The sequence below is a fragment of the Hyaena hyaena genome, unplaced genomic scaffold (assembly GCF_003009895.1).
Source record: "Hyaena hyaena isolate Hyena2069 unplaced genomic scaffold, ASM300989v1 scaffold_199, whole genome shotgun sequence".
NCBI lineage: Eukaryota > Metazoa > Chordata > Mammalia > Carnivora > Hyaenidae > Hyaena > Hyaena hyaena.
In genome coordinates, this window is record NW_024080831.1 from 1,931,708 (window position 1) to 1,943,236 (window position 11,529).

The window sequence follows — 11,529 nt, forward strand, 5'->3', positions numbered from 1 at the left end:
AAAGCTCTTTTATTTGTTAGCTCTAATTTTGCTCCAAGAAGTCTTCTTTTTTACTTCTGGAGAGTTTGTTGCTTATAGCAATCACCTGACTTTTTCTGGCCTGGGAGTCGTAGCTGTCTCCTCACCAAGGGCCTTGCTTCCACTTCATAACATCCTCCAATTCAGCTCTCCATACTTGTCAGCAGCGGATATACATGTAGGAAACAATCAGATCTACGAACCAGGCTATCAATATTTGCCTTCCTGCCTCGTCATGGGTCACAGGCTCTGACGCAGAAGTGATGTTGTAAGAGCCTTTACCTGGTTACCCCACTCACCTCCCCAGAAAGCACACAGTGCTGGTCACTCACATTGATCCAAACAGAAAACATCCCTCTGACGTCACTCCAGCTTTGCCTCATCTTTCTCCACAAACTCAACCTTGGAAAATTTCCTATTCGACTTTAAAAACAAATTAATGATAACCCGAATGGAAATGTAGGTGGCGGATTTATCGGAATTTCAGATGATACAAAATGGAATCATTAAAAATAGGGTAAAGGAGGAGGGTTCCAAGTCAACCTTGCTAGGTTGGAACAAGGACTTGACATTAACAAGATATTTACTAGTGGTCAATGTAAAGTCCCCAAAACATAGCACAGCTGTATAATTTCAGAATTTGGAAGCTAGAACTAACAGAGCTACACACTGATTGCAAGCTCAATAAGAGTCAAGGGTAGAATGTGACTCTTGAAAAACCTAAAGCAAGTTTAGGCTGCGTCGTCGGAAATGTAAAGCACAAGAAAAGGAGGTGATGATCCTGCTCTTCTCAGGTGCTGGGCCACACCTGATATGTCTTGTTTCCCTCTGACACCACTCCAGGGTGAACACTGACAAAAACTGTCTTGCATTAGAGGAAAGGAAACAGGAGACAAGGGATCTGGAAATTGTAATAAGCGAGGACCATGAAAGAACTAAAGAAGTTTAACCCCAAAGAGGAAAAAGATTTAAGGGGGCCTGAAAGCTGTTTTCAAGTATGTTAAGGACTCACCCGTACACAAGAGACAAAGCTACCCTGCCCCCAACTCTAAGGGACAAAATTAGGTCCTCTAACTTGGGGAGCTAAATTTCAGTCTGGCCTGAAAATTTTTCGTTCCTAACTGTGTGAGAATTATTCAAAGCTAGAATGGTCTGCCAGATGAAATGATTCTCCATTACTTGAGGTATTCAGGCAAAAGTTGGAGGATCGCCTATGAGGGGTGCTAAAGAAAGAATTGTTGTATTTGTGTCTGAGGAGTAGAGCAGATCCCTTTCAATTCACAGCTACTCTGATTCTAAGGATTATGATTATAATTTATTATACTATCCTCTACATGAAAGTATCAAATTCCCTTTGTTGATGCAATAAAGCTGATGAATTTCAGAAAGGTTTCCCAGGTCTTTTCAGACTTAGTTTTAAAATTTCGGATGAAGAGGGTGCCTGGGTGGCTCAGTCGGTTGAGCGTCCAACTTCGGCTCAGGTCATGATCTCACAGTTCATGGGTTTGAGCCCCACGTTGGTCTCTGTGCTGACAGCTCAAAGCCTAGACCCTGCTTTGGATTCTGTGTCTCCCTCTCTTTCTGCCCCTCCCCTACTCATGCTCTGTGTGTCTCTCTCTCAAAAATAAACATTTTAAAAGTTTTAATAAAAAATTAAAAAAATAAAATTCTGGAGAAAAGAGCACAGACTCTGGAGACAACTGCCTGGGTTCAAACTTGGCACTGTTACTAATTAGCTGTGTGACCTTGGGCAAATTACTTAACTTCTCTGGGCCTCAGTTTCATCACCTATGAAATAAGGATAATAATAGTACCTGCCCCAAAGGGACACAAGAGGGATTAAACAAAGTAGTGGTATTTGAAAAGCGCTCAGAACACGGCCGTCATATGGTAAGTACTGTATGAGTTTGCTTAAAAGATAATGCCAAATGGCTGAAAACAAAGAACAGGAATGGTCTCAAATTTAACAAACAGTTCACGGATGTCTTCCTCCTTTACCAACCATCACTAGCAGCTCTAGCCGTAAAATAGCCAAGAGCCCAGAGGTGGCAAAAGAAAAAAAAAAGAATAGAAAAATCAGTCTCCCTAAGCTCTCAGGGGGGAAGCAAAAGCTTCCTGCAATTGGCTTATGGTAACCTCTGAAAAGGCCTGTGTGTTTAATGACGCCGGCCTATCCCCACCTCCCCCACCCCTCCTCTCTCCTGGAGTTGCTAGGAGGCCAGGGGTGTGCTGCATTGTAATAAAGCAGTGCCTGGGGACAGCAGGGGCCAGAGCATGTTAGATATACAGGGTCTGTCCGCAGGAGCTTAATATCCTCTTACCGGAATAACTATTGTCCCAGCTTCTCGACAAATACCAACCATCATTAATAAAAGGACTAATAAAAGCATTTATTGCGCTCAGGCAATGGCCTTGCTTTTTCTAGCTCCAGGGCCTTGGCAGAGGCAGCTGTTGAGGAGGAGGGCTGGAAAAGCGAGACTCCCACTGCAGCCAGGGGATCAGCCCCTGCTCCCAGCCCCCGACCTAGCACCCTTCCCAAGGGGTGGGCAGCCAGAGCAGCGAGAGACTGGAGCTTGAAGATAACGCCTCATGGAGGCATCAGACTCCTGGGTCCTTTATGATGGCGAATATGGGATGGCGATGCTTAAAAAAAAATTTCTTATTATGACATTGTTTTGAGAAGCGTAAAGCACACCATCTTGTAAGATTATTAAGCCCATCTTACTGAGAGGAAAACGAAGGCACAGAGGGATTTAGGGGCTTGCACAGCCTCACAGTGTATGGCATTCTTGTCAGAATTCAGGCTAGGATCCAATATTCTTGACTCCCAAATCCAGAACCGTTGGAGAAAGGGAGAGGCTATATCTGTCTCTGTCCACCTCCAAAAAGGGATCAGCGAGTACTGTGCACATCATCGTTACTTCTCTAAATTATTATTGTTGTTATTATAATAACTAGTGGGTAGAGTTGAGTGGGTGGTGGATACCAGATAATTACTAAGACCCCAAAATTAAAGCGTGAAGTCTTTGCTTTTCCACGGCTGCTCAAAGATGAAAATGAAAGCTGGCCTCCAGGGTTCCCCGGGGAGAGCCCTAATCTTGAGATAGAGACAGTCCGGGAGGGGAAGGCAGTGGAGAAAGGCCAGGCCCAAAGGTTTAGGAAGCCGAGACCCTGGGATTATTGAGTGTGGGTGGCACAGCGGCACGGGAGGCTGAGAAGGCACAGTCGAACCAAGCTGAGTTAAATTCTGACCCTGCCACTCTTTTGCTGCGTGACCATGGGAGAGTTGCCTAACCTCACTGAACTTCAGGCACCTCATCCTTAAAACGGAGATAATAATCATCCCTCACCCCTAGGGATGTTGTAGGTAAGGATTAGAGGATAGACTCTAGAACTAGGAAGACTCTAGGTAGACTCTAGAAAAAGAAAGGGGACGGTTCTTTCCCCCTCTGAGCCTAAAGCTTTGCCGGCGTCTTTTTCTCAGGTCTACCCAGGTTCCGTGGAGAATAATTCCGGCCTCAGTTTCCCCCTATTTGATACAGGGCAACAAAACCCCTGCCCTCAGCTCCTCCCTGCCCCCCAGGGTTGTCAGATGGATGGAGGAGATACCATCCTGGGAGGAAAGGTGGGAGTTAATAACAGCACCCTGGGTCTCTGTTATTATTGTCATTATTCGGGCTCTGTCCAGTAAGCAGTGGGGACCCGGGTGACTCACTGTCTGCACGCTGCAGCCCTGGTCTGCCTGTTGGGACTTGCCTGCCTGCCAGGAGGCCTCCACCTAAAAGGCCTCCACCTCTTTCCCAGCTCCTGTTGGCAGTTTAGGGTCCTCCGTGGCCGGATGGAAAGGGAGCATGGGGGTGAACTTTGGGAATCGAGTACCCAGCTCAGAGGGGCGGGGACTCCCGTCCCATTAGCCACAGTCCTGCCTGACATCAGCAGCCACCAGATGAACCTAGGGTTGGGCAGGAGCCTCTAAATGTTGCAGGGTCCAAAGCGTCAAGTCCTGGAGAGATCTCCTCATTCCTGTGCAGTGGCTCTGAGGAGGGCAGGTAGCAGGGAGAGAGGGGTTCAAGAGAGAGAGCGTTGAGGCCTGGGTCTGACCCTGTGACAGCCCTCCTGGGTGGGGTGGACACATGGGGATATGAGAGGCAAGCCCCTGCCCATCTCCAGGGGACCCGCTCTGAGTGGCAGAAGTCTGACATAAAGAGCTGCCTAGAAACTACAGGTCCATCAAAGGATGGTTCTTAAGCGCTGTAACCCAAATACCGGGGTCTTAAGTTCTCAACAGCTGCTGGAGGAGAGAAAGGGAACTGGGGTGCTTCTGACAGCCACACAGCAAACCACCCCCCCAACCCTGCAAGCACTCTATAAATGTGAACTGAACATCTGTGACTCGCCCGCACACACCCCTGCAGTTTCGTGGTGAGGACACAGCTAATCATAGCTGGTGTTTGGGGGAGAAAGAGGGATTTTGCCACAAGCTCCATGACAGACTGTCCCCCTCCCTCTCCAGAATGTGAAAGAAGGTATGATTGGCTGGGAGGTGGATGAGAAGGAGTTTCTGTCTCACTGAGGATTGGCATTGCCTGGGAGAAGAACACACCTCCCCGAAGGCCTGGAAGGTCAGGGTTGATCCCCTGGTCCCTGATCAGCGATCACACCAGGAAGACCAGAGTGGGAATCCCTGTGATCTATCAGTGATGTGTGCTTTGGTTTGGTTTTGGTTTGTTTTAAAGCTGGAAAGGATCCAATTGTATAACATCTAGTTATACACCTCGCTCTTTACATGAGAAAACTGAAGTCTGGAAAGGCTAAAATGACTTGTCCAAAGTCACTGGGGGTCTTAGACACAGAGCTGTGGCCCTGACTGCACAGTCAGTACGCTTGCTATGGATTCTCTTAGATCCATTTTGAGTCCCTGAGAAACAACAACAGCTACCAGTCAGTGAACATCTAACATATGCCAGCTACTAGATTGGTGGTTTTGTGTATCTTACATCAGGCTAGAGATACAGATGAGGGGTTCAAACATCAGAGAAATGGTTCCTTTTGATCAGCTGTATATTTTCCTTCCAAGTCTGAGGCACAATGATTCCGTAGCACATGTTTTCAAATTCATAGCCATTCAGGCTGTGCTGTTTTATCAACTTGAGTACTTTTCAAATGCTACCTCTCCGCTGGGTCCTAGGAATCCAGGGATAGACTAGGACAGGGTCTCTGACAATATACCAGAATCAGTGATTTACAAAAGTTATAGACAGGGGCGCCTGGGTGGCTCAGTCGGTTAAGCGTCCAACTCTGGCTCAGGTCATGATCTCATGGTTTGTGGGTTTGAGCCCCACGTCAGGCTCTGTGCTGACAGCTAGTTCAGAGCCTGGAGCCTGCTTCAGATTCTGTGTCTCCCTCTCTCTCTGACCCTCCCCTGCTCACGCTGTCTCTCTCTCTCTCTCTCTCTCTCTCTTTCTCTCTCAGAAATAAACATTAAAAAAATTTTTTTAAAAAGAAAAAGTTATAGACAAAGGTTTAGGAACACAGACAAGAGTTATCCTGGGAAGATAGAGGAGGCCTCCAGATACGTGTAGGCAGGGTTTGAAGGGTGAGTAGGAGTTTGCTGGGTGGAGCTATGGATGGAAGAGATGACGTGCATACAGAGAAAAAGCATGTGGAAGAGCTATAGAGTAAAAGTGCTATGTATGCTTGGAAAAAAACAAATAGTTGGAGACAGGAAGTGGAGGGATGAAGGGGAGGAAGGAAAAGGATATTACAGAGGTGAGTTGAGGCCCGTCTAAGGAAAGTCTTACTGCCCGGCGCTCAAGAGTTTTAGCTTTGGATGTCTGCTTTGGAAGGACTCTGAGGTTCTCATTCCTAGCTTACGTATATATATGCTACCTCTGATTTGGCCTGACTCCCTCCCCCCAGTTCTCCACATTGGCCTGGGCACCTGGGACTGTGTTTGTCCACCTGCAGTTCTAATTAGGCCCTCCAGGGAGTCTGACACCAACCGCCAGCTGTGGTCACAACCTCCAGCTCTTCACCTCTGCACAGGAACTTTCTGGGTACTCCTCTGGTGTTCCCCTCGTTACTGGACGTTAATGGAGTCTTTACCCCTTGGCGTTCTGCTTGCTCAAGCAACATGGCCCCTTCAGTGGGGCACATGTCGAAGCCCCGGCTGGGCCATGGAACCACAACAACCCTCTTCCTGAGTCTGTTCCAGCCCCAGCTCTTGGTCCCCCTCAGACCAAGCTCTGCTCCCATCAAAACTACCCACCCTGACTCCCACCCCAGAGGGTTTTCAATCTTCCTTTTAGAGCAATATGCCTTCTCTGCTTTCTTCCAAGGTTGGCTTTTCAGCCCACCGTACTCTGGGGGTGCCTGGAATACAGTGTCATGCTCAGTTCTTCCAAAATTAGGAGGAGATCCTTGCCCCCATGTATATTTTCATTTTAAACTCAGATAATAAGCTCCAAGGAAGCTTCCTGAAAGAGATGACAGAGGATTCATTTTGAAGCCTGACCGTTTTGAACACTGGCTATGTGACATTTGGCAAATCGTTTCACTTCTCTGGGCTCCTGTTTCCTCATCTGTAAAATGGGGACACCAGCCCTCACTGCACAGGGATTAAAAGCGGTAACATGAAAGATGCCAATCAATGAATGGCTAAGTTCAGCTGAGAGCCCCAAACAGGAAGGGACACATTCCTTTGCTTCCTCTTAGAACCAGTACCTTTAGCTTCTAGGACCTAGGGGGAAAAAAACATAAACAAAATGGAATGCATTCAATCAGGGCTCCCAGAGCTGTTGCAAATGACTCAGTAGTGAAATGGGATAGAGCCCACTCTTTGAAAGGCTCCCCAGGCCTATGCCAACCCGAGGAAGATGTGTCCTTCCTGTTCCAAAGGGAATGAAGAACTCAAGCCAAAAGCCAAAGCCACCCTCCACAGCCAGGCAGACAGGTGGCTCTCAGGCTGACCTTTGCCAGGCCCGGTAAGCAACATAGTTTCATTGTTCCACCCCGGCTGCAGAGCTGGTTGGTGGAGTTGGCTTAGAGAAGGATATTTTGTATTTGGCTTTTGGAATGACTAATGAATGAGCTGTCTCCACTGCAGGAGAATTATGCCACTTAAGCAAAACCCAGCCCGGCTGGTCGGCTCAGAGATAGCTAATAGGAAATGTCTGTCAGAACACTGACGCTTCAAAGCCAAATATATTCTCACTGTGTTCTCTGTTTGCTAAGTTTACTTTATGCAAAATATAACTCAGCTGAAAATATGTAGATGGCAGAAAGCTTGCTCCTTCCCTCGGTAAGAAATTGTGACGACAAAGAGGAGAGTGGCTCCTGGTTAACCCTACTGGGCCCGTCAGGCTGAAGAATAGTCAGACTGTTGGCTTGCCCAAAGAGCACATACCTCCACTTGATGGAAAGTCTGGGCCAGCAAAGGGCCCATAGCAACGACAGTCCTCAAAATAGGGCAAGTGTCCTCCCACGAGTCTTCCAGACAACGAGAACAGAGGGAGTGTGGGCAACAGGAGCACAAGCCGCCATTTTATCAAGCTACAAGGGCCAAAAAGGACCCGCAGGGCACATTTGAATTTTTGCCCTTAAGTGGTCTTACCTGTCAACAGCCCTCCCCAGAGGTGAGGTGCAAAGTCCTCCAACCAAGAAGCAACCAAGGAAAATCAACAAACTCCAGAACCCCAAACTGGGTGGCAGTGCCTTGGAAACAGAGTTGATGCTGAGGCAACCAACCTGTGGGAAGGGCATGGGATGGGGAGTCAAGGCGTTTCTGCCTCTTCTCCCTGTGTGACCTTGCAGGACACGCTTCCTCTCTTCTGGCCTTGGCTTCACCATCTATACGTGGAGAGACTGGACCAGCTCAGCAATTCCTAGGGTCACACTGACCTCACACTGTCTATTGTACAGGATAGAAGAGAGGCAGGAGAGGTGCCTGGGTGGCTCAGTTGGTTAAGCATCCAACTCGGTTCAGGTCATGATCTCACGGTTCGTGAGTTCGAGCCCCTCGTCGGGCTCTGTGCTGACAGCTCAGAGCCTGGAGCCTGCTTCAGATTCTGTGTCCCCCTCTCTCTCTGCCCCTCCCCCTCTTGCACTCTGTCTCTCTCTGTCTCTCAAAAATAAAAAAAAGTCAAAAAAAAAAAAAAAGACGAGAGGCAGGAGGGTGGTAACAGGACCCACTTCTCCATGCTCCAACCCCCTCCCTCTCTCAAGGATTGCCATGGAATTGGATATAAAGATGAGATCATCTTTATAGGTGGAGATAGCTAAGGTTTCTCAGTACCTGAAATGGAAAGGATTCTTTGAGGCCACGACCAGGGACATTAGCGTGTGGAGAGGCCTTGCTTGCTGAGGAGGAGCAAAGAGATAGGGACTCTTACAGCCTCTGACCTGGAAATACCCTACTCCTAGAGGACCATAGCCACCAAACCGCTCGGTGGCAGTTTCTCTTCCCAAACATCCTCCTCGGATAAGAGGTCTGGCCCTGCCTTGTGAAAGGCATTGTACTTACTGCTTTGGGATCAAAGTGAGAATGGAGCCTGAAGAAATTTGGGCTTTGCAGAGGGACCTGGAGAGTAGGTAGCACGGAGCCCCGGTAGAGCTCCGGGCAGGGTGGGGATGCGGACAGGAGTCAGACACAGCTTTGCTTTCAAAGGGCTCAGTTTTGGTGCAAGATGGGCCCCCAATAGGGAAACAAAGAATACTGTCGGGTTAATCACAGCGTTAGACGTCAAGCACATTAGAGGCTCTGAGGGGCGAAGCCCTTGGGCAAGCTGCTGAAAGGTCTCTCAGCCTTGGTCCTCATCTGTAAAATGGGGATAATGGCGACCTACCTTGGAGGACCAGAGGCAATATAAATGCCTACCATACCACCTGCCACATTTTAATCGCTCGATAAAAAGGAGTTACTATTTTTATTGCCACGGCTTAGAGGTGAGCTTCTCAACAGAATGGGTTCCAGGTGAGCAGGGACTCATCCATCCCTGTAGCCGTTGGAGCCGAGCCTGAGGTGCCTGGACCTCCCAGCTAGCTTTTCCTGGGCTGCCAGCCATTCCTCCATTTACCCCGCTTTGCCACACAAATAGTATCCTTTTCTTTGTGTGCACAGAACCCTAGAGAGCCCTGTCTTACATCCTCAGAGCAGGCTTCAGAGCATGAGGCCTTTGGTGAGGTGGGGAGAGGGGAGGGGGGTCTGCCGTAGTGGAATCTAGTAGAACAGCACAAAAACGGGCACAGAGGGTACCTGGCAGTGAGTCTGGGAGCAGGGGGGAGCTGGGAGGTCTCAGTGCCCCACACAATGTCTTGCACATGGGCCGCTGGCACAAATTATTAGTTGAGTGATTGATTCTGTTCTAAGTGGAGCAGAGTCCAAGTTGGAAGATAAGAGAAAAAAAAAAATGGCTGGATAATGTCCCATCAAGGGGGGCAAGAGAAGTGACTGGACAGAGCTTATGAGCAGGACTCGAGCTTGTGGGAACATGTTGAGGCTTAGGGGCATATGCTCCTTGGGGACAGGGGGAGACAGGGAGCAGGAGCTCACGCACACAGACTCGGGCAGACATCAAATGGCAGACAGGTCAGAATCGGCACTCAGCAGGTCAGCAGGGAGCTGGGACCCAGCAAGAAGCATAAGCCAATGCCAAGGAAGCCCTGGGCTAGGCTTGGCCAAGAATAGGGACTGACCCAAGAATGTGGGGGTCCCAGTGCCACACAGAAATGTTGTCACTGGTGGACAGAAGCCAAGCAGAAGTGTTTGGACACACTCAAGCCACCTGAGAAAGCCCTGAGGCGTAAGAGCAGGTTACCATAGCTGGTCAAGCTTGTGGGGAGATAGGGGGTGGGGAGATGGGGGTGGGGAGATAGGGGGTAGGGAGATGGGGGTGGGGAGAATCACACAGGGACCTCCACACATAGGCAAGGGCAGAGTTCAGGATGTGGAGGAAGTTAGGCCAAAGCGAGTGACTTGACTGCCAGGTTGCCCAGTGGTGCTAAGCACAGTGCCCAGAGGAGCCAGGGAATGTGGCTCACTTCGGGCTGAGCTGGAAGGTTGGCTCATTAGGCAGGGAGGGTAAACAGCAGGAGTCTAGAGGCCGAAAGGCAGGGGCAACCTGGTTTGGGGGCAGCTGCTCCTCCATGAGGAGAGTAAAGCAGTGCCAGCCAGCTCTTGCAAGAGCAAAAAGAGCATGAGCTCTGGACTCAGACAACCCTGCTCTACCTCCCAGCTCCCTCACCTGAGTGGACACTTGATTGCACGTGGTATCCCGTGTCTCTGTTTCCTTGTCTGCACTTCACAGGGGTAAAGATCAAATAAGGTCATTTCTGGGGCTTCTGGCACATATAGATGCTTATAAAGTTGCACCTGTTCTAAGTATGATTATTAGCCCCTGGGATTGTCAGCTTCCCAGGAGATGAAGAGGGATTTAGAGTTTTGATGGGTAGAATGTGGCATAAGCCCAGCCCCTATGAGGGAGGGCAGTGAAGGGAACATCACAAAGTCTCCAACCTCAGATGAACCCTGTTCATATCCTCCCTCCCCTCAACTATCTGTGACTCCTGTAGCAAGTGATGTAATCTCTTCAAGCCTCAGTTTCCTCAAGTGTAACATGGATGATATACTAATATGTCTTTTGAAGCTTTTATGACAATTAAATGTGGTCATCTATGTGAAGCGCCTGACCCAGTAGGTGCTTAATAAATGGGTACTCTGTAGATGAGGTTGATATGTGAGAGGTAAGGAAGGATGGGACCTGGGGGCATATGGGGGCCCAGGACTCACCCCCTGCACCCTGGGTCTTGGATCTGTCACAGCAGAAAGATTTTTCCCCCCGCAGGTGCAGAAGCATCCAGAGCTAGGGGAGCTCCACAGGAATGGACCTTGCTAATGCACTCTTATGCTCTGATAGGGTTCCACCTGCCTCGACAGGATTGGCTCAGGCACCAGGGAAGCCATGTCTGATGGTGGAGGGTAGCAGTGGCTCCAGCTGGGAAGGACCCAAAAAAGAGAGAATAAGGGAGGGGCTGTGTCGGAAAGAGGTATTTCCTATTGCCTCAGAAAGTAAATTATTCCTTACTTTCTATGGACTAAGTTCTATAGACACCATGGTGAACCAAACAGCAATGGTCTCTGTACGCACAAAACTGAGCCAAGTAGGGGAGCAATGAAAGGAGCTTGAGGAAGACCATTAAGCTGCTACATGCCGGCTGGGATGGAGCCGGGAGGGGCCTGGGCAGAGTGCTTGCCGTGATCTGCAGGAGGGGGTCAAAGCCGGAGTGGTGGCCAAGGATACAGGCTGTGCTGTGGTGGGAAGGACACGGGGTGTGCATCAGATGGACTACGCTCTACCTCTTACCAGCTGAGGCAGTCCAGACAAATTAGCATTCTGGGTCTTCACTTCCCTTCTCTGTAAGATGAAAATAATACTACCTGCCTCGCAGGGTCTGTGGTGACTATTAAATTAGGTGGCACACAGAAATCCTGGCTCTCAGTAAATGTTCAATAAA